This window comes from Rhincodon typus, chromosome 1 (genome assembly GCF_021869965.1).
Source record: "Rhincodon typus isolate 14 chromosome 1, sRhiTyp1.1, whole genome shotgun sequence".
Lineage (NCBI taxonomy): Eukaryota > Metazoa > Chordata > Chondrichthyes > Orectolobiformes > Rhincodontidae > Rhincodon > Rhincodon typus.
The window spans coordinates 106,425,219-106,448,637 of NC_063332.1; the positions used below are offsets into that span (position 1 = coordinate 106,425,219).

Consider the following 23,419-nt stretch of genomic DNA (forward strand, 5'->3'; position numbering starts at 1 on the left):
AGGCAGATACAATAGGGGCATTTAAGGGACTTTTAGATAAGCACATAAACATGCAAGGAATGGAGGGATATAGATCAATTGCAAGCAGTGGGGATTAGTTTCATTTGACATCATGGTCGGCACAATATCATGGGCTGAAGGGCCCATTCCTGTGCTGTATAGTTCTGAGTTCTGTGTTCTGATAATATATTTAAGAGTTAATACAACCTGTACATAGTTATTGAGATGTAATAAATTATGTCCTGTATCTAAGACAAGAGCCTGTTCTACCAAGACTTATTTAAGGTTTATCCTTCACCATAGACAATTGTAAAGTCCCGAGACTAGCACAGGGAGAAGGATGCCCAGTCAGAGAAGCAGCGGAGGTGTAGCTGAGTGGGAAGGGAATGGCTGCAGTAGGGTCTGTCAATGAAAGCTGAAGGGTAAAGGCACAAATCACATCAGGGATAGTAGGAATGAAGATTTAACGTGGGATATGGGCTGCTGATCTAGCAGATGGCTTTGTCCTGGATGGTCACTAGCCTCTTGAGTGTTATTGTAAAATCCTTCATGCCGGTTAGTGTGAGCATTTACTTACACAATTGAATGTAGGAAAGACAAAGCCATTGGGTGGAATCTTGTGACAGCGGGAGGGACATTGAATTGAATGGGACGTAAGATATCTGCTTACAGAAACCGAGATGAAAGTTCTTGAGTCATAGAATCATAGAGATAGACAGCATGGAAACAGACCCTTCAGCCAAACTCATCCATGCCGACCAGATATCCTAAATAAATCTAGACCCATTTGCCAACATTTGGCCCGTATCCTTCTAAACCCTTCCTATTCATTAACACATCTAGATGCCTTTTAAATGTTGCGATTGTACCAGCCTCCACCGCTTCCTCTGGCAACTCATTCCATACACACACCACCCTCTGCATGAAAATGTTGCCCCTTAGGTCCCTTTCCCCTCTCACCTTAAACCTATGCCCTCTAGTTTGGACTTCCGAACCCCGAGGAAAAGACATTGTCTATTTACCCTAATAATGTCCCTCATGATTTAATAAACTTCTACAAGGTCACCCCTCAGCCTCCATTGCCCCAGGGAAAATAGCTTCAGTCTATTCAGTCTCTCCCTACAGCTCAATCCCTCTAACCCTGGCAACATACTTGTAAATCTTTTCTGAATTCTTTATAGTTTCACATCATCCTTCTGTAGGAGGGAGATCAGAATTGCACATAATATTCCAAAGGTGGCCAAATGAATGCCCTGTACAGCCACAACATAACCTCCCAACTCCTATACTTAACGCACAGGCAAAAAAAGGCAAATAAAATGCCTTCTTCACTATCCCATCTACCTGTAACTCCACTTTCAAGGAACTATGAACCTACACTCCAAGGTCTCTTTGTTCAGCAACACTCCCCAGGACCTTACCATTAAGTGTATAAGTCCTGCCCTGATTTGCCTTTCCAAAATGCAGCACCTCACATTTATCTAAGTTGAACTCCATCTGCCACTCGTTGGCCCATTGAACCATCTTATCAAGATCCTGTTGCACTCTGAAGTAACCTTCATCGCTGTCCACTACACCTCCAATTTTAGTGTCATCTGCAAACCTACTAACCATACCTCTCATGTTCACATCCAAATCATTTATGTAATTGACAAAAAGCAGTGGACCCTGCACTGAACCTTGTCGCATTCCACTGGTCACAGGCCTCCGCTATGAAAAGCAACCCTCCAGAACCACCATCTGTCTTCTAGCTTTGAGTCAGTTCTGTATCCAAATAACTAGTTCTCCCTGTATTCTGTGTGATCTAACTTTGCTAACCAGTCTACCATGAGAACCTTGTTGAATGCCTTACTGAAGTCCATATATATTACATGCACTGCTCTGCCCACGTCAATCCACTTTGTTAGTTCTTCAAAAAACTCAATCGAGTTAGTGAGGCATGGCTTCCCATGCACAAAGCCATGTTGACTATCCCTAATCAGTCCTTGCCTTTCCAAATATGTATAAATCCTATCCTTCAGGATTCCGTCCGACAACCTGCCCAGCACCGATGTCAGGCTCATTGGTCCATAATTCCCTAGCTTTTCCTTACCAACTTCCTTAAATAGTGCCACAATGTTAACCAACCTCCAGTCTTCCATCACTTCTCTTGTGGCTTTTGATGATACACATTGGGCGGCATGGTGGGCTCAGTGGTTAGCACTGCTGCCTCACTGCACCAGGGACCCGTGTTCAATTCCACCCTCGGGCGACTGTCTGTGTGGAGTTTGCACATTCTCCCAGTGTCTGTGTGGGTTTCCTCCGGGTGCTCTGGTTCCCTCCCACAGTCCAAAGATGTGTAGGCTAGGTGGATTGGCCATGCTAAATTGCCCATTGTGTCCAGGGATGGGTCTGGGTGGGATACTCTGAGGGTCGGTGTTGGGCCGATGGGCCTGTTTCCATACTGTAGGGATCCTATACCTCAGCAAAGGGCCCAGCAATCTCTTTGCTTGCTTCCCACAGAGTTCTAGGGTACACCTGGTCAGATGCCAGGGATTTATCCACCTTTATGCGTTTTAAGACGTTCAGCAACTCCTCCTCTATAATATGGACATTTTTCAAGATGTCGTTATTTATTTCCCCATGTTTTCTATCTTCCTTATCCTTTTCCACTGTAAACACTGATGCAAAATACTCATTTAGTACTTCCCTCATCTCCTGCGGTTCCATAAATAGGTGGCCTTGCTGATATTAAGGGTCCCTATTCTCTCTCTAGTTACCCTTTTGTCCTTAATGCATTTGTAGAATCCCTTTGGATTCTCCTTAACCCTATTTGCCAAAGTTATTTCATGCCCCTTTTTGCCCTCCTGATTTCCCTATTAGGTATACTCCAACTGTCTTCATACTTTCATGAAGATTTGCTCGAACCCTGCTGTCTATACTGACATAGGCTTCCTTCATTTTCTTGACCAAAACCTCACCTTCTCTAGTCATCCAGTATTCCCTACATCTACCAGCCTTGCCCTTTCACTCTAATAGGAACAAACTGTCTCTGGACTCTCATTATCTCATTTTTGAAGGCTTCCCGTTTTCCAGCCGTCTCTTTGCCTGCAAATGTCCACTCCAAAAACAACTTCTGAATGTTTTTGTCTAATACCGTCAAAGTTGGCCTTTCTCCAATTTAGAACTTAAACTTTTAGATCCGGTCTGTCCTTTTCCATCACTATTTTAAAATTAATAAATTTATAATCACTGACCCCAAAGTGCTCCCCCACTGACACCTGAGTCACCTTCTCTGCCTTATTTTCCAAGAGTAGGTCAAGTTTTGCATCTTTTCAAGTAGGTACATCCACAGACTGAATCAGAAAATTTTCTTGTACACTTTTAACAAATTCCTCTCCATCCAAGCTCTTAACACTATGACAGTCCCAGTCTATGTTTGGAAAATTAAAATCCCCCTACTATAACCACTCTATTATTCTCAAATTAACTGAGATCTCCTTACAAATTTGTTTCCCAATTTCCTGCTGACTAATAGGGGTCTATAATACAATTTCAATAAGGTGATCATCTCTTTGTTATTCCTCCGTTCTACCCAAATAACTTCCCTGGATGTATTTGCAGGAATATCCTTCCCAAGTACAGCTGAAATGTTATCCTAAATCAAAAATGCTACTCCCCCTCCTCTCTTTCTCCCCTTCCTATAGCATGTATACCCCAGAACATTAAGCTGTCAGTCCTGTCCATCCCTGAGCCACAACTCTGTAATTGCTATGATATCCCAGTCTCATGTTCACAACTGCGGCCTGATTTCATCTGCCTTACCTGTTAAGCCTCTTGCATTGAAATAAATGCAGTTTAATTTATCAGTCCTACCTCTTTCTCTGCTTTGTTCCTGCCTACCCTGACTGTTTGATTTACTCCTTTTCCCAACTGTATCAGTCTTAGACTGCTCTCTTTCCCCATTATCTCCCTGGGTTGCACCCCACCCACTATCCCTTACTAGTTTAAATCCTCCCTAGCAGCTCCAGCAAATCTCCCCATCAGTATATTAGTTCCCTTCCAATTCAGGTGCAATCCATCCTTCTTATAGAGGTCACTTCTACCCCAGAAGAGATTCCAATTATCCAAAAATGCAAATCCTTCTCCCCTGCACCAGCTCCTCAGTCATGGGCTCATCTGCTCTATCCTTCTATTCCTACCCTCATTAGCTTGTGGCACCAGGAGTAATCAAGTAGTTACTACCCTCGAGGAACTCCTGTTTAAATTTCTGTCTAATTTCCTATATTCTCTCCTCAGAAACTCGTCCTTATCTCTTCCTATGTCGTTAGTTCTAATGTGTACAACAACGTCCTGCTGGTCCCTCTCCCCTGAGAGAATATTCTGCACCCTCTCTGAGCTATCTTTGATCACAGTACCAGGAGGAAACACACCATTCTGATGTCTCATTGTCAGCTGCAAAAACACCCTGTTTTGTGCCTCTGACTAAAGAGTCCCCTATCACAGTCAATTGCCTGGAACCTGACATACCCCTCGTTACATTAAGGCCAATCTCAGTACCAGAAACCTGGCTGTCAGTGCTACATTCCCCTGACAATGCATCACCCCTTACATTTTCCAAATTAGTGTACTTGTTTGAGATGGGGATAGCCACAGGAGACTCCTGTACTACCTACCTCCCTCTCCTACCTTTCCTGGAGGTCACCCATCTACCTGACTGTATCTTCGGTTTATCTCCCTTCCTGTAACTGCCATCCATCACACCCCCTAGCTCCTGTAAATTCCTCATTGCCTCTAATTGCCTCTCCAACCAATCCATGTGATCCAATAGAATTCACAACCAAACACACTCCCTCCAGACATAATCATTAGTAACATGGAATTGGGTTTAATTTGGTGATGATTGAGGACAGATTGCATTCCCTGATAGCAAATAACAGAAACTTATTTCATTAATATGTCATGTATGCTCATTAAGCAGAACTTTGCCAGATTACTTGTACTTTTGGTGTTAAATTTTGGAGTTGAAAATGATGAATTTAGAGCTACAGAGATAGGGCTAAAGAATGGGACGAGTTGGGTAACTCTTTTGGGAGTCAATACAGACATGATGGATCAAATGGCCTCGTTCTGTATGTAAATGCTATGATTCTATGATTCTATAAATGTTCAGCAAATGAGAAACACGAGCCTTCATCTATAGAACTGGTGAAAGGTGTCATGCATTAAGCAGGGTTATGGTCTTAGACTAAGTAGGAGCTGCTTTTCTTGTATACAGAGTTTTGGTAAAAGGGGAAGATGAACACTGATGATTGAGGTCATGTGGTATCTGTGAAAAGAAAAAGGGGGAAAGGCTGACCGAGCGAGGAAGGAATGTGGTTTGAAAGACGAACTGAAGGAGGAAGAAAGGAAAGTGGCAACTCTGTAAAGGTTTATGGGGCACAAGAGTGAGGAAGCTGGACTGAACAAGATGGTCAATGTCTACAGGTGGGAGGGCAAGAATGCCTTTGGAGAAAGTGAGGGTCATACAGAGAAGGACAATGATGAGGTCTCAGAAAGTTGAAGGTAACAAAGAGCTGGTCCAGGATGAAAAAGGCAGTAACAAAAACAAAAGTTGCTGGAAAAGCTCAGCAAGTCTGGCAGCATCTATGAAGAAAAAATCAGAGTTTACATTTTGGGTCTGGTGACCCTTCCGTAGAACATCCAGAAGTTCTGAGGAAGGGTCACCAGACCTGAAATGTAAACTCTGATTTTTTTTTTTCGGAGATGCTGACAGACCTGTTGAGTTTTTCCAGCAAATTCTGTTTTTATTCCTGATTCACAGCATCTGCAGCTCTTTCGGCTTTTATGAAAAAAGCAGTGTTGAGGATGATGGATGCCAGGTCAAGTGTAATGGGGACAGCTGTAATGTGCTGGTGGGCTGACTAAGGGTGATGTGAGGAAGATCTAGGTCAGTAATAAATGATCATGGACGATGGTGGTAAGTCGAGGATAACCAAAAACAGGGCAAGGGTGATGGAGTGATGTGCCGGGAGGGCCTATGACATCCTCATCACATCCAGATTTCGGCCAGAATGATGCCCCTGCAAGGTCTTTTTTATCTCCTCACAAGATACTGGTTTGTAAGTGTCAAAAATTCCAGGAATTCCAAACAGTCAGTCTGACGCTGTTTGTTGGTAAGGACTGAACACCTGCCTAAGTATCATTCAAATATGCCACCCTGACCTTCGACCCCATGTAATAACATCAAGGTAGGTGACTTTCAGCCAAACCATTGCCTGATTGACTGGGGCACCTGTTTCTGCACATCAAATTGGCTAGGCACAGTATGATTGTGCATGGATAGTCACTCTGCTGCAAAGCCAGCGTGCCACAGACTTCCAGTCACATCCTCCAACCTTTGATCACAGAAGAAGATCCTATCCTTTTCCTTCAGTCCTCACTACCCTATCTACTGATTTCATCCATTTCCTTTAAGATGCTGTTGAACAAGCTTGTCAGCACTTAACCTAATATACCCTGATGTGGTATGGTGTCAATTTTGGCTAATAGTGGTCCTGCAAAGAAACTTGAGGTGTTTTAGCAGATTACAGACGCTATATAAGTGCTGTAGATTGTTACTATATTTCTAATTTTTGGCTTAGAAGTGCTGAAGTGCTTAGAAGTTTTGGAATCAGGAACTGAACCACTCACTATAGAATGTTCAGCATATGAACTGCTGTATTAGCTACAGAAATTACATAGTTGGTCCAGTTGAATTTCTGGTCAATGGTGATTGCTCACTCAGTGGTACGAAATGTGGCAATAGTGTGAGATAGAATGGATGGCTGGCCACTCTATGACCCAGCAGTGCCAAACAGGAATAGTGGCCACTGCTGGAACTACAGGCAGTCCCCAATGGAGATTGTACTTGGAGCCATCTAACTTCCACAAGTGGACACAACAACTGGGGAAATTAAGCTCTTTGTAAAGAGATCATAAATGGCAGTTAGTATTAGATATTTCTTATCATTAATGGGAGCTCAATTAATCTCTGCCAATCCTTGAAACTACAAATATATTTTTATTTCTAACATGTCTCAAACCGATTGCATTTTTTCAAACTAATGCCTCAACAGAATGCTTAATTCAAACAGAGCAACACCTAGTTATATTCAGAAAAAGAGCTACAGGACTTTCTGAAATTAGAAAACGTCACCAGGATGTACCAACAAAATCAAAACAAAAGAAACAATACTTTAAACTAGAAATATTTCTCTCTCTGGTCTGTAACCAATCAATTAAATAAAAACTGTACTCTATTTACATTGGCAAATCACTAACTGTTCTTCCCCCCCTTCCCAGAAGGCTTTGCTACATGAATTCAGTGAAGGAAATCCGATTACTTTGTTTCTCTCTAGCCCATGAGATAATTTATCTTGTGACAGTTGCTGATTTTGTAAGTGAAAGATGACAAACTCAACGCATGGGGGCCTGAGGTGGGCTGGAGGTGAAGTTTGGGAGGAAGTTGCAATGTGACTCCAAATAATAATGGACTGTACTTCACTGATATGCTACTCAAGATTATAGGTTATAAGTGATTCTCCAAAGATGTGAAGAGTCTCTCTATCCATGATTGAAACGGACGACAGCTGTGATAACGCATGAAAGATTGAGTGTGTATATCTTACTATGATGCAAGTTGTCAGATCAAGTGACAAGAAAGGAATATGAGTCAAAGTAGGTACTGTGATGCTGAGATTTGTCACAGTCACTTGATCAAAGGGAATCGTATATAACTTAAGTATTAATCATTCAGTTATATTTTGCTTAGTAAAGCGCTGATGGTTAAGCAGTCATCAGGTGGTAATGTATCCATTTCTCATTCTTAGTATGAATTATGTTGACTACTTTGTTTTGATTTAATATCGATGCATGGGATGGAGGGATCACTGGTAAGGCTAGCTTTCATTGCTTATTTATTATTGCCCTTTGAAAAGGTGGACAAAGTCAGAAGTCACACAACACCAGGTTATAGTCCAACAGGTTTATTTGCAATCACAACCTTTTGGAGCACTGCTCCTTTGACACGTGAAGTCTAACTTTGAAAAGGTGGTGATGAGCCACCAATATGAAACACGAGTTGTTTGCTACAGTTATGAATCAACAGGACTTCAGATTCGCTCCCCTAAATGGAATTAGTAAAACAAATGGATTATTATGACACTCCAGTAGTCTCTCAGTTGCCATTGGTGATACTAAATTTCAAATTCAAACTTCTTTAATTAAATTCAAATTCCACAATGGCCATGGTGAGATTTGAACTTATGTTAAGGATAACCAGATTACTAGTTACTTATTTACTATACCACTGTATTATTGTATTTCATAATAAACCATTTTTTTAGAGCTATCCTCCTCATAAATCAGCATAAATCAGTAGCAATTTCCCACATGTCAGGGATGGAGTTCATAAACAGGACTAGAGCCCAAGGAGGATCCTTCTTGCAGAAGGATGCTAATCGGCTAAATGTGCCACTTGTGGCTCTGTTTAAGGTTATTGTAAACTTAATACTATTGGTTTACTCTGTCTGCCTCAAGTAACAATGGCTACCCCACTGTTATTTAATGGTCAATTGGTTATATTTGAATTTCACACTACTTCAAGTATTTATCCAAATTTCCCTTCAAGGGTGCACTGATCTGTGCCTCGATTATTCAATATGGAAAATCTTTCCAAATTTCAACAACATTTCTTTGTAAAAATAAATTTACTAACCTTGCTCCTTTTTCTGTAAGTGACAGCTTTAAATTAATGATGATTTCTCGTCACTCACTTCCAACCAGCGAAGTTGTCTTTCCTTTTAGAAACTGTCAAAATCTTTTGTAATTAAAATCTATTAAATCTCACTCCACCTGTCCACAATGGAAATTGTCCCAATTGCTCAAGTGTTTCCTCATGACCGTAGTTCCCTATCCTTGGCATGTTGCAAACTTTTAAAATCCATTATAATGGAGCATCCAAAATTGTATACAGTACTTTATAATTCTGTATGCTTTCAAATGTTCTGTAAAAAAGATTACAATTAATCTTTCACTCTTATGCTCTATGGTCTAGAATGCATGTTTCTATTTCTTATGGTTTTCCCCTCAAATTAAATAACATCAGAATTACCTACATTAGAATTTTCTGTCCACCTGTTTGCTTTTTCATTTACATATCTAAGTCCAATAAGTATTTTTCTTTGTCAAACATCATGTTAAATTTATCAGTAATTTTAACATTGTACCTTCTAAATGCATCCACACTTTTGAAAATACTGAGAACAATGGTGGACTTATCACTGGCACTCGCCATTTGAACATTTCACCTTTTTCTACCTTTTTTGGTTCCACTTTAAAACAAAAGGCATTTATCTTGTGTCTTTAACACCCAAAACATCTGAAGAAGCTTACAGGGGTGTATTCAGACAAAAAAGTGACATCAAGCTGTAGAGGAAGGCATTAGGAATGATCACCAAATTATTGTTCAAAGTAAAAACCGAAAATACTGTGGATGCTTAAATCAGGAACAAAACCAGAAGTTTCTGGAAAAGCTCAGCAGGTCTGGTAGCATCTGTGAAGAAAATTCAGGTTAACGTTTTGGGTGAGGTGTTCTGAGGAAGGGTCACTGGACCCGAAACATTAATTCTGATTTTTCTTCACAGATGCTGCCAGACCTGCTGAGCTTTTCCAGCAACTTCTGTTCTTGTTATCGGTCAAAGTAGTTTGGTTTTAAACACGATCTTTAAAGGAAAAGACTGAGGTGACAAGGTGAAGAGTTTTAAGGAGGGCTTAGTGGCCGATGCTGGGCACAGGGAGAAGAAGCCACAGTTGGAGGAGTGAGCCTCAAGGTCCCTGAACCCTGGCATCTCTATCTCTTTCAATGTTCCTTGAAACTCATATCTTTGACCAAGCATTTGGGCACCCATTTCAAAATTTTCTTCAATTAAATAAGAGCAAAATACTGTAGATGTAGGAAATCTGAAACAAACACAGAAAAAGCTGCAAGAACTCAGCCGCTTCAGAACTGAAGAGTCATATCAAACTCAAAACGTTGACATTGTTTGCGTTTCCACAGATGCTGCTAGACCTGCTGAATTTTTCCAGCTTTTTCGGTGCTTGTGCTATATCTTCTTCTTTGGGTTGGCACTTAATCGTTTTTAAAATTATGTTACCACAAAGCGCTTTGGGATATCCTTTCTTTGTCAAAGCACTATGTAACTTCAAATTGCTATTGTTATTGACCCCAAAGGCAAACAGATAAGTATGGCTTCATTCTATAAACCTGTGGGACCAATTGAAAACCAGGAGTGGATTGCACAATGAACTAGCTATTTCTATTTTCTGCTTCATTCAAATTTAACTTAAATTGATGGTGTGGAGGCAGGTAAAGTAGTTTGAATCTGCAACAGTAAACTGTCTATGGTGCTGTGTTAGTCATAGTTCTTTGTGTAGATAAGGCTTAGGTTGTTGATATTAATTGAAAAGTTCACTGAAACTCATCAGATACCTTCTGTGATGTTTGGATGTAAAGGATTTGAAGGCTGAGAACAGGAAGCTTTCCTCTATTTCTGGCCCTGTTTTTAATCAGATCTAGAAGTGGTAAATTCTCACAAAATATGCTGAACGTATTAAACAGTATTTCATTTACAAGAATACACATCTTTTATCTCAGTTTCCAACTGAGTAAACACATCAGCAGAAAGTTGATTTAGTTAAACATCATGTTTTGAGGTAACATTGGATCAATCCAATAAATCCAAATGACCTGCCGTCTGTAGTAATTGTACCAGAAACACTGAAGTACATAATGTGCATAATCAAACCTGTTCACAATTACCTTTAATCCTTTTGAATGAGATTCCAGAATTGCCTTTCAGGATGTAAAACCTTTACATTGTGAAATCAAGAATATTAATGCATTGGCTATATCTGAAGTTCTGAAGTTTTTATAAGTGTACGATTTTTAGTCAGATTTCACCTAATGTATTGGCATCCATCATTACATTTTATAATGTTCTTGAAAAACTAAAGCTGTTAAATTTTATTGGGTTTCTTTTCCATTTCTTTACATTTTTCTCTCCCTGAAGGCACTTTAACATGCTGAGGAACAGAGTGAAGGACAGGGAGTAACAACTCTTTGTTATTTTATTGAATGGTTCTTGATATGAAGCTCAGCAGGCTGTGTCAGCCAATCAGCGGCTCAACATTTAACTGACCTGTTGAACCCTTTATGTATAATTTCAGATTATTTTTCTATTCCTAAAAAATGAATTTTGGCTTTTCTTAACAAGATCCATGTTATTCTATGGTGTAGAATTTTGTGAGTTTTCAGAGTGATGAGGGTTAAATGTCTTTTTTCTAGAACGGTAAAGTTCAAAATTCCTGAGACATCGGGCCTGGGATCTATTGTCATAGAGCAGGCACAATGAAGACCACTGGATGAATGAAGAAAAATTAGATTGTTTCAAGAATCACAGTGGCCCCCAGAAAAATGGGTCAGGTCCTTGGGTTACAATAGAGTTGTGATACATGTACGGGATTCAGGACTGAGATTGGGATACCTAGAATTGCAGTTGCAAGGGGTTAGAGATTAGAGGTCAAGTGGAAGATCAGGGTTTGTGAGTGACTGCATGTTAAGCAGATTTGACACTAGTGCTGCTATTATGGAACTTAGTGTTCCAGCTATTTCCATCTCCTAACCATGTGTGACTGCACAAATTTCATCAACAGGAAGGATTCCATCTCAAGCTTTATTTGAAAGGATCATCGACTGCTTTCAGTTAGTTGCTGACTGTTTTTTTATTTGCTGTTGTTACAATTGGCAGTTTCTGGGGTAACCTGAAATAAGTGGTGTGACAGGAACTGAATTATGCTGTCCTTTTTTCAAGGCCAGTTGTGCAGACTAGTTAGCATCCCTCTTGGAATTCAGCACACCTGGGAGAATGAGGAAGGGGCATGAGCAGCAGGACAAGCTTCTCGGGGAAGAAAGAAGAGGGGAGGGTTCGAAGATGAATGAGAGATGGGCTTGCAGGGAAAGAATAAATTCATTCAGATTGTACAGGTAGCATTTTTGAACCTTGTTGAGCATCATATGTTGAGATGTCAAAATTATAATGAGGATAATCCTCTGCCACGTGCCACATACACAAATGTAACCTCAGAACAGGGTGAAGATGTCATTGCTAGTGACTGTGAAGGCATCAGTCATCTTGAACCATCATGCATTGTCTTCTTCTAAGCTGGAGCTGGGAATGTTTGCAACATCTGGCAATTTGTGATCGACTGTTGTGTAAATTAGGAGTTGGAAGTGGTGGGGTAGTCTCCAAAGCTCTGTATTGAAAAAGAACTCACTTAATTCTGTATTGCTAGGTAGCTGCAAAAGCGAGCAAAAGGCTACACCAGGATAGTAGGCTTCCACATGCCACTGACTTCATGCCCATTGTTTTGCAAGTGCCATATGTCAATTCTAATGTGACTAAACAGGATAAATGGAGGAAGGATGCTCCTGATGACCAGGGAGTCTGGAATCAGGTGCCATAGTCTATAAGTATTGGGTACGCCATCTAGCACTCAGACCTGGAGAAATTTCTTCACCAAGAAGGGGTGAACCTCTGGAATTCTCCGCCGCAGAAAGCAATTGAAGCTAAAATATTAAATGTTTTAGCAATGGCCTAGTGATATTATCACCAGACTGTTAATCAGAGACCTGGGCAGATGGTGGAATTTGAATTCATAAAAACCTGGAATTAAGACTCTAAAAATGGCAATGAAACCCGATGTCGATTGTTGGAAAAATCCATCTGTCCTTTAGGGAAGGAAACTGCCATCCTTACCTGGTCTGGCCTACATGTGACTCCATACCCACAGCAATATGGTTAACTCTTAACTGCTGTACTGGCAATTAGGAATGGGTAATAGATGCTGGCTGAGCAAGTGATGCCCTCATTCCATAAATTAATTTAAAAAATGCATTCAAGGAACTAGATCTAGTTCTTAGGGCTAAAGGCATCAAAGGGAATGGGCACAAAGTGGAAACAGGGTGTTGAGTTGGATAATCAGCCATGATCATATTGCATGGTGGAGCAGGCTTGAAGGGCCGGCTGCCTACTCCTGCTATTTTCTATGTTTGCATGTTTCTAAGATGTTGGCAAACAAAAGTGATTCCCCTCTTTCATTCAGCTAGTACTATGAGTTAAATAGTGAAATTTACATTTTTTAAATAATATTTATTGTAAGTTTAGTTCTCCAGTTTTTCAGTTAGTAACTGGTGGATTTTCCCTGCGTCTGATGTGAATGATTAACTTGTAAGTATTTCTGTAGTCATGGTGATTTATTTTTAAACAGTTTTTGAGGCCTGGCTTGGGAGCAAATGCATTAGTGTGCACCACAAATGGATTTTTGTTTATCTTGGATTGTTTTGCAGTCCAGCAAGTTAAGTGATGGGCTTTCAAGGTTTGTTAGAGACTTCTGAAGGGTTTTCTAAGCTTAAAGGAAACACGCATAGCTTAGAGAGGAAAACTTTCGGTTTCTGTTTATACTTTGAGTGGGGCACTGCAGCTGTCCTCAGTATTAACCCTTTCAGATCCATATACAATAGCTTCTTCTCATGTTATAATAGATGCTGAAACATTGGCCACGAGATGCAGATTAATGTTAGGGCCCAGAGTGTTCTAATGGAACTGCCCATCACTCCTAAGTTAGGAAATATGCTGCAGGCTCTGGGCAAAGCCCTTGCCAAATAAGTGCTGTACACCTTCATGTCCTTCAACATTGCACATAGGCTTTCTGGCAGGTCCACTAATATATCAAACATTTAAATGTTACAACAGTCTTCCACTGATGTCCACCCAATAAAGTGCTCATCAGCTGCAGAACCCATGAGCTACATCACTCATTCGCAAATTAACTTTTGCATTACCCTTGCCCTGCTTGCATCCCATTTGTGCCCAGTGTCTCAGCACATCCAAGATCTACCTTTGAATCACCCACAGTACTAGTACTGAAACAGGAGGTTGCGAATCTGAGGTTGAGTGATGGCATTTCTTCTTCACTTGTCTTCTTGTTCTCTCACCTGTTGCTTTTCCTTCTCCTCATTCTATTCTGAAATACAACATGCTGCAACTGACGAACAACTATAAATTATAAACTGAAGAAGGGTCCCGACCCAAAACGTCAGCTTTCCTGCTTCTCTGATGCTGCCTGGCCTGCTGTATTCCTTCAGTTCCACGCGATGTTATCACAAACAAGTTACCAGTGTTTTGATGATTAATTACATCAGATTAAACTTACTAGATCATAAGATATTTGCAGTGTGTTGCATGTTTGTTAGAATGCAAAATTGCATACAGGGGATGATGCCAGAGAGTTTGTCAACAGCTTTACTGAATTGGATGGTAATTTATAACCTCAGGCATGATGGTTTAAATTCTCACAGCTGTACAAGTCAACATTTCCTTCTTACCAGGCTCAACATTTCTTTTTTCTTTTGCCAAGATTCTCCTTCCCCCACCTAAAGGCTGTTTAGACGCAATTCAACATGCTTAAGCAGTTTTTTTGGCACCTTTATTTTGTATGAACCTAGAATATCAGCTTAGCAACCTATCCAATTGTAGAAACAGCATTAAACCCAGAGATAGTAGGAACTGCCGATGCTGGAGAATCTGAGATAATAAGGTATAGAGCTGGATGAACACAGCAGGCCAAACAGCATCAGAGAAGCAGAAAAGCTGACGTTTCGGGTCTAGACCCTTCTTCAGAAAATGCTGAAACATCAGCTTTCCTGCTCCTCTGATGCTGCTTGGCCTGCTGTGTACATACAGCTCTACACCTTGTTATCTCAGCATTAAACCCAGCCCTTGTTTGTTTGATTTCACACCTCAACCCCCAAATAATTACACACTTGATTGCATAGCAACCCAGAGGGGCAACATTACCTGACTTTTTGTCTCCTTAGCTTTGGTTAACCTGTGCTTAATTGCTCTGTCTGATCTTTTCAACTCAGTACAGATAAGAAATGGAAGAAAGATAACTTATTTTACTGATTGAGCTCTGTTTAAAATTTGATTTGTAAGCTACTGAACCAGTGTTGAAATTGAATAATTCATCCTCTTGGAATACTTACACATAGCAAACAAGGGATGCACAAATGGAAAATGTTCAGCCATGATTATAGTGAATGTCAGCACATGCTTGTATGGCCAAAAGGCCAATTGCTGTTCCTAGACCCCATGTTCATGCTTGGAACCTTTACTGCAAACATGGAGAGAAACAGAGTTAATGTTTCAGGTAGAGATAACCTTGAGCTCCTAAGGGACACCCTACTTCACTGAATGTCCTGGAAATGTCATCTATACTTCAGATTCAATATTCCTGCAATTGGCTCAATGTACAGAGGGAATAATAAATAATATATATCCTTTCAGAATATTTTCCAATGCAATATTTTACTGCTGCAGTGCTTTATTTTGGAGTGTACTTCAATCTAATCAAGCCAATACAAATTAAGCTTGCAGGTAGCAGAAATGATTTTGTTTGTAGAAATAACAAATTGTTCCTAATGACTTTTCAATAGAGTCAGAAAGCGGGAAGAAGTATTACGTTCAAACCAAGCACCAAGTACAGGTTAATTATGATTGAATTGCGATGAGCAAAATCAACCAACATTTCATTTTCATCAACATAAGGCAATATGCCCTTAATGCAATATTCCTGGGTGATAAACTCTCTCCTTATGAACCAACTACTAAAAGGTTCAGAATGCTGTTCCAGAAACAATTTTAGCTGATCAGAGAGCGAAAATTGATTGACAATAAATAATCATGCCTAAGGAATCTGCTTGAATTTGTTGAAGAGGTGACATGATGGCTTGGGGATATCAGATAAACTTCCAGGTGGCATTTGATAAAGTACGGCATAAGTTACTGTTAGCTGAAGCTGAAACTCATTGAAATGAATTTCATTGAATTTCATGAAATTCATTGAAATGTCATGTACTTGGCCTGGTTAGGAAATAAACAGAGCAGGAAACAGAGAGGTTGGTTTTGTCTCACCCTGGCAGAACTTGCCAGTGACCCTGGAAGTTGTCCGGGGTCTGGCGAGGATTTGTGCTAGTTGGCTGAATCTGGTTATGTGGTGGTGAGCAAGTTCATTAATGTGGGTGACCTGGGCCTGCTGTTGGATTGTATGGTGGTGGACAGCTCTGACTTTGAGAAGCATGCATTGCCTGATTGTCATGCAGAAATGCCAGAACAGGTAGCAGCTGTGGAGAGAGAAGCAGAGGTGATGTTTCAAGTTAATAATCTTTCAGAGAGATGAAAATGGATCAACCTGAAGTTGTAACTCATCTCTCTCAACAGATACTGTTGAGAGTATATCCAATTCAGTATATCCAAAATTTTCTCTGTTTATTGTTGTACCTGGATGGAAATTCCAAAGCGATATCAAAAGTTTGTCTGTGACAAATAGATTTCAACATAAGCAAAAAGGAGATCATCCATTATGGACCCAAAAAAAATAGAGCAACTGTGTGCTTTCTAAATGGCGAATATCATGAAATAACTGATGGCCCAGGTACACAGATCATTAAATGTTGTGAACAGGTACAGAAAATAACTACACAGACCCATAATATGCAGGGCTTTATATCTAATGGAGAGAATACAGGGTGATGGAGGTCATGCGTCATCTATTCACAACCCTGATTCCACACTGAGAATACTGAGTAGTTCTGTCCCATTAGGAAGGATACAGGAACTTGCATGTTGTACCATTGCCATTTATCTTCTGCCCTTTTCCTTCCAGGTGATAGAAGTCATGGGTTTAGAAGGTGCTGTTGAAGGAACCTTGATGAATTTCTGTAGTGCAATGTTTGGATGGTACACACTGTGGTGACTATGTGTTGGTGCTGGAGGGATGGAATGTTTAAGGTGCTGGATGTGGTGCCAATCAAATAGCTTGTTTTGTCCTGAATGGTGTCAATCTTCTTGAGTGCTGTTGGAGCTGTACTCTTCCATGCAAAAGCAAAATATTCCCTTACACCCCTGACTCGTGCACAGATATTGGGCAAATAAGATCTAAGTTACTCGCTACAGAATCCTGAGTCTCTGACCTCTTCTTATAACCTCAATGTTTATATATTTGGTCAAGTTCAGTTTCTGGTCAATGGTAATCACCATGATATTATTAGTGGGCATTCAGTGGTAGTAATGTTGTTGAATGTCAAGGCATGATGGTTAGAGTCTCTCTTGCTGAAGATGGTCATTTGTGTGGTGCAAATGTGAGTTTGTTAGCCCAAACTTGGATATTGTACAGATCTTGACGCATTTGGACATGGACTGCTTCAGTCTCTGAGGATTTGTGAATGGTGATAAACATTAAACAGTCATTGGCTAATCTGTGTCCTTGGCACAACCATCTTCAACTGCTTTGTCAATTACGTTCCCTCTATTATACAGTCAGAAGTGGAGATGACTGCACAATGTTCAATATCATTTAATGGTAGTCCATCGGCTTTCACTGTGCAGACAGGAAAGGAGATATCTCCCTTGTATCCAATGGAGGCACTCTCCCCCAAGTTTGACTCACCATTTAACTTTCACCTCTGGCCTCTCAAGGTTGGTTCTCTACCTCTCTCACTTACTGGGGCCTCCAAGCCAGTTCTGTCCAAAATACTGCACTTATGTCTGTGTCTGGGATTCATGATTATTTAACCTCAGAGCTTCTGCATATGTTTATAACTTCTTGGAAAGTCAGATTCTTTTCCCTTAACAGTTGTATTAGGATTATGTTAGGATCTCATGGGGCTAAGGTACTTCTGTCTTTGGTGAGATCATCTTTCAGGCGTCCTGTTCTCTGGATTCTGCAAACTGTGTTAATGTAGCCATAAATGTGCTGTTTTTCACCTTGAGCTTTAAAATTAAAATATACCATTCATGTTTGCTTACATGAAGATTTTAAAGATTTCCTTCCAAGTTTTCAAAATTTCTGCAGTCTAACTTTTTGAGATTTGCAACAGTCTCTTGATAACAGTGATGAAAGTAGTTAGGCATAGCTGCTCTGGTTTGTGAATTAAAACAACCAGTTCTGTTTCATGTTGCCTTTCATTCAACCACAGCTAGGACAGGAAAGTTCATAGTCAACAGTTACAGCACATACATAGGATAATAAGTGATTTACTCTTGAAGAAGCTGCCCAGACCTGGGCATTGTCTTAATAGCCACTCAGACATATCTACTATTTTGAAAACTAGCACCTTTCAATTGCAATAACATGGAGAAAGTAACATTTGTCCACAGAAGGGCTAGCAGAAAGATCAGAGCTAAAGGACATGTTGCAAATATTGCGGGGGTCATCAGATAAACCAAAGAAGGCATGCCCAGAAAACAATGTTTTAATGCAAGGAAGTAAACCACTTGGATGCAATTGCTTAAGTAGGAAGAAAACAAACAAGACTATAAACCCTGCAGAGATGATTGCTGCAGAAATGCTAATTCTGACAAATCAAAAATGGATACTGTAAAGGTGTTGGATTGAGATTCAGACAATTAACAAAAGTTGCTGGAAAAGCTCAGTAGATCTGGAGGTATCTGTGAAGAGAAATCAGTGTTAATGTTTCAGGTCTGGTGACCCTTCCTCAGAATTAAGTTTCTGATATACAGCATCCACAGTCCTTTTCAGTTTTTACACCTTAACACAGGTTGGCTACGTTAAATCTAAAGAAGAAAAATGGTTTGTAACTATTATTATGTCAACAGCAGAACAAGAACACCAAATTAAAATGAAGTGTCAGATAGAAACTGGTGGTCTCCACAACATTACAAGTTTTGAAGACCTGTGTAAAGTTACACCAAATGGTGATCCAAAAATGAAACTCTCAAAGTGAAGCTCTGTGATGTCGGAAAGCTCACCCACAGAGGTTAAATTAATCTGAGAACAAAATGTTATGTCAAGAATGAAGAAGTAGAATTCCAGATACTAAGGCACAAACCTAAACCCACTGACCTTAGCAGAAGCAAACCGAAAGCTTGGACTAGTAACTGCAAATGTGCCAGAAGAGATTTAGAATATTTCACTGGCCACATTGACTGATGGCAGACAAGGGCCTTACCAAAGGACCACAAAGAAAACATTACCTTTCTGGACACAGCTAATGCAACTAAAGGAAAGAGATGTCTATTGCAACAGCATGCATCAGCAGTGTCAGAAGAGAAGATTTCAAAACCGAACCAGGGAGCATATCATTCCAAGCAGAAGCTGTTGGAGGAAAAGCTAACAAACTATGTGTACTACACAAGACCTAAAGGCTTTAAAGATCTTGGAGACTTGCATGCAAAGAAACTGACAGAAATGGCACTAACTGGAAGGGCAAACATTTGTTAATGCATGAGAACAATTGAGTGCGCAACTTGGGTAACTCGCAGTTACAAAAGCCAGAGTACACAGATTTTTTTTTGTTTATTTCAGTTGAATATTTTAGTTGAAATGCAATCATGTACAAATTTCTTTCGTGGCTTTCTGTAGTCATGTGGCCTCTGCCATGGGGCAATCACTGAAGGCAGACATCCAACGAGTTCTAATAAAGACTGAGTCGTGAGCAACATTGAGCTCCTTGAAAATGTGACACGGAGGGTAAAAACATCAAGAAACTTTAGGATTCAAGTGCATAAATCATTCACAGTTAGCTGGAAAGTACAAACAATTCTCAAAGGCGCTAGTGGCATGCCAGGTTTTATGGGAAGTTAGGTAGAATGCCAGCAGAACCATAGAGTACGGGTCAGATCTCATTTCAAATAAATGTTGTGTTGTGTTGTGTTTTGGATGCCTCACCCTAAGAAGGAAGTCAAATGCCAATTTATTTAACCAAGAAGCCAGAATTTATGAGAAGAGATCAAGTAACTTGGGTTAAATTTCTGGTATGGTGGAATGTAAAAGTGGGAAAGGGAATGAGTGGTACAGACATTTGTAACAGTTGGCGAGGTTGATAGGAAAAGATTCTTCCCTCTAGTAGGTTAATCCAGAAAAGAACAGTTTAGTTTTAGAGAATTTAACTGAACACGTTCCAAAGATTTCTTCAAAATAATGGTTGCAGAAATGTGCTGCCAAGACCACAGTTGCAAAATCAATCGAGGTGCTGAATGTAGATAGTTTGGAGGTAAGAGCACTGAAGGATATGAAGAAAAAACAAGGGTGAAACTGAGAGTAAAAGGCTAGAGAGGGGCTAATTGTAGTAGAGTGGAGCACTTCCACTGCCTTGGGTTGCATTCTTGTAGCCACATCACTAAAAGGCAAGAGAGGAAAAGGAGAGCTCAAGGCCCGACACAATTTAATTCACATAGACATTAAGCACAATGTATCTCAATCTTTCAAATTAATTTTCTTCTGTTTGTGAAAGCACTATGTCTGGCATAGTATGGCTAGATGCAAAATAAAACTCATTTTTCTTACCCCCAACAATGCCTTTTAGTTCCAGTCTCAGAATAGCATATCCTTGCTGGACTAAGAAGGAAGTCAAATGCCAATTTATTTAACCAAGAAGCCAGAATTTATGAGAAGAGATCAAGTAACTGGGGTTAAATTTCTGGTATGGTGGAATGTAAAAGTGGGAAAAGGAATGAGTGGTACAGACATCTGTAACAGTTGGCGAGATTGATAGGAAAAGATTCTTCCCTCTAGTAGGTTAATCCAGAAAAGAACAGCTTAGTTTTAGAGAATTTAACCCCAACAATGCCTTTTAGTTCCAGTCTCAGAATAGCACATCCTTGCTGGACTACCTTTTTCATTCTCCATCCTAATTTCACAGTGATATCACCAAAATGTAACATTAGGAACAGTTTTCCACTTAGGAACATGTTTCCTTGAGAGAAAATTGGAACAACACAAATTCATCTCACATAGAATGTTGACAGTGGATAATAAAAATATTTCAGTTCACTTCTTATGTAAAAGATGAATACCTACCCCAGCCACTGATTGTTATTATTTCCTCAATTGATTCTCTGGTTAATATAAAGGAAACTTTGTTCCCTCAGCAGCTTTGACATTGGCTGATTTCTGGAAAAATCTTAATGGGATGTCTCTGTTTTAAGAGATCCTCTACAATTTTTAATAGTTTTATATTAAATTTACCTTAGCAGCCTGGGCCACCAGAACCACTTCACAGGCCAATCGCTGGCCAGAACTATGCCAAGATCATCAAAGCCTACGTGGTGCACTGCACTAACTCACAGTGCGTTGATGGGAGGCCATGCAGTGTGTTTGCTGTGTACGCAGCAAGAAATGCTTTCACATTTACCGATCACCATGCCATACACCAATATGTTCATCCCCGTTATCTGATCACTGCTAACAAGTATTAAAACTGCCTGACTGTGTCAGCACTAAACAGCAAGGAAAGACAGAAGACCGTGAGACATTAAGCTCTGGCTGAGTGGCAAAGCACAAAAGGGCAAGGAGGAGCAGATGTTGTGAGCGTTCAAGTAGATACAAACTCAATGAGCACTAAGAGAGCAAGTGAGGATCCCTGAGATACCCCCTGTTGAAATCCATGAGGTGGGTGCCTGTTCCTACGAGCAAAGTTTCCTGGTAGCGGTATTCCTAAGAAAGGTGCTAGTGCGCTGTAAGTGCAGCATTTATGTGCAGAACTATATTATAAACAGATCGGAATTGTGCCATGAGGGTGCAGCGAGACTGATATGTGTGTGAAACCAACGTCAGCAGAGAGGTGATACAAACACTCAAGGCCCATGGAGAGTGCTCTGAGAATTTGGTCAGTGCTGTCCAAGATGGAGGCCCAGAAGACCACGTGGTGAGCTGGCATTGGCAGATAACTGTTCTGATTTACATGTTGGGAATTGTCACCCACCTACTTTCTAAAAAGTGGGTGGGAGTATCAGAAATTGTATATAAATCAGACAAGATTAGGTAATAATGACATGTTAATGCATGCAACAGGTTGTAAATAGGCCTCTCACCGCTCACTAGTCAGATGCGTCAATTTCCTCAGAGTGATGATAACCGACAACCTGTCCTGGACTTCCCATGTAGATGCGATGGTCAAGAAGACACAACAATGCCTCTTCTTCCTCAGGAAATTTGGCATGTCCATAAAGACACTCACCAACATCTCCAGATGCACCATTGAAAGCATACTGTCCGGGTGCATAACGGCCTGGCATGGCAACTGCTCTGCCCAGGACCATAAGAAATTACCGAAGATGGTGTGCATAGCCCAGACAGTCAGGGAAGCCAACCTTCCATCCATGGACTCCATTTATACAGCTCACTGCTGTGGAAAGACTGCCACCATCATCAAAGACCCATCATACCCTGGCAATTCTCTACTGCAACCTCTTTCATCAGGTAGAAGATACAGAAGCCTGAACACATGCACCAGCAAGTTCAGGAAAAGCTTCTTCCCGGATGTTAGTAGACTCATCAATGGATTCTTTAGCCTCAAATAATGCTGATCTTGCTAACATTGATCTTGTCTAGATCATGCCCTGTGCAATGTAACCTGTATGCCTCTAAGTCTTTTTACAACCTCTGATCTGTACATCATTGCTTACTATGATCTGCCTATACTGCTTGTAAACAAAGCTTTTCACTGTACTTTGGTACACATGAGAATAAATCGATCAATAAATCAAAAAATTATTCAATATTTGGTTGGGGAATCGGACTTCCTTCTGTCAAATGTCATTACTAACAACCTCACCCTGTTTTCCCATCTTTTTCATCAATGCCCTTGTTGTTCAGGGCTAGGAAGATTCTGATCATAGTCTCTGGGCTAGAGTTAAATTAGTAAGCTGCACAGGGCAGAATATATTGAGCAGTTTGCCATGCTTCAATTGATCCCTGGGTAAGATCAAGTATGAGACCCTTATACCCACGGGTCACATGCTATGATATATTCATAACTTCATAAGCATGTTTCTTAAAGGTATACAAGCATACTGATCAGGAGACATAACAAAGTAACCAACATGGTGTCCACCAGCTCCTGTAAAGCCATCAAAAGCCTATTCAGTTATGTCAGCAAACTATTTCCATAATCGTGGCCAATGCCTGGATTACAATAGATGACGTTAGCTTACAATTTCGTAGATTTATCTTGTCCTCAGTTGGAATCTTTTAATAATACAATCAAAATTGTGCTGTCAGCATAACCATTTAACTGTCTTCTTCCTCTGTCGGTTGTTAAATTGTCTTTCTGCAGACAGACTCAATCATATTAACCTATTCACATATCCATTCAATCTTCCTGAATTGTTCTAGGATCTCACCTTACATTTCTGAAAATATCTCAATGCATGCAGCGTGTGATCCCCTGTCATCATGACATTTTTCTACTGAATATACAATCAAATCAATGCAAACATCTTTTGACAGATCAGTAGATAACATTTTGTCTAAATAAACA

The 23,419-nt window shown here is 40.3% G+C and overlaps 1 protein-coding gene across 1 annotated transcript in view; it reads left to right on the top strand.

Annotated features, from left to right (window-relative positions):
- LOC109917513 (solute carrier family 10 member 6-like) overlaps positions 1-23,419 on the top strand; it is a 78,809-nt gene that overhangs the window by 30,909 nt on the left and 24,481 nt on the right. The gene's annotated exons all lie outside the window — the stretch shown is intronic.